The 568-nt window shown below is 62.7% G+C and overlaps 1 protein-coding gene across 1 annotated transcript in view; it reads right to left on the reverse strand.

The window, feature by feature from the left end:
• LOC103757720 (leucine-rich repeat-containing protein 3B) overlaps positions 1 to 568 on the reverse strand; it is an 8,854-nt gene extending 8,286 nt beyond the window's left edge. The window contains exon 1 of the mRNA XM_018069429.3: positions 446 to 568. The gene's annotated coding sequence lies outside the window, so the exon portion shown is untranslated. The remainder of the gene's footprint in view (positions 1 to 445) is intronic.

A 568-nucleotide genomic window follows, 5' to 3' on the forward strand; every position in this document is an offset into this window, starting at 1 on the left:
CGGCCCGGGGAATCGGGAGGCAAGAGGAGTCCGGACCCGGAGGAGCCCAGCCTCGGCCTTCCCTGCGGGTCTAAGATTTCCCGTTAAATCCAGGAGAACAGGCTGAGAGGGGCAGAGCCCCCGCCCCCGGTCGGGGCGGCTCATCCCTGTCCTCGTCCCCGTGTCCCCCCCCGGGCTCTGCCAGCCCCGAGACCCCCAGGAGGGACCGGGCAGCGGCTCCGGGGCGTTTTGTTCCCAGTCCCACCCAGCAGCCGCCTCCCAGCACAGCCCAAGTTCACCAATGCCCTCCGCTCAAACTTCGATGCCATCAGCAAAGAAGGGTTTAAAGGATTTGTTTGGGAGATGGGGATTGCTGTTGCTGCCAGAGATCAGGATCTGATCCGTGGGATCATCACCACCAGCAGCCTGGGAACACTGGGGAGATCAAGACCTGAGCCCTCTTTACCTCTCCAGCCCGGGTGAAGGTCCTGCAGTGGAGTGCTGGGATCGGAGCACGATCCTGCAATCCCTGGGGAAGAGTGACAGCCCTGCCAAGTTATAGGATCGCTTATTTAGAGTGGAGAGGGCC

This window comes from Manacus vitellinus, unplaced genomic scaffold (assembly GCF_001715985.3).
Source record: "Manacus vitellinus isolate BGI_N305 unplaced genomic scaffold, ASM171598v3 scaffold_158_pilon, whole genome shotgun sequence".
In the NCBI taxonomy this organism is placed as follows: domain Eukaryota; kingdom Metazoa; phylum Chordata; class Aves; order Passeriformes; family Pipridae; genus Manacus; species Manacus vitellinus.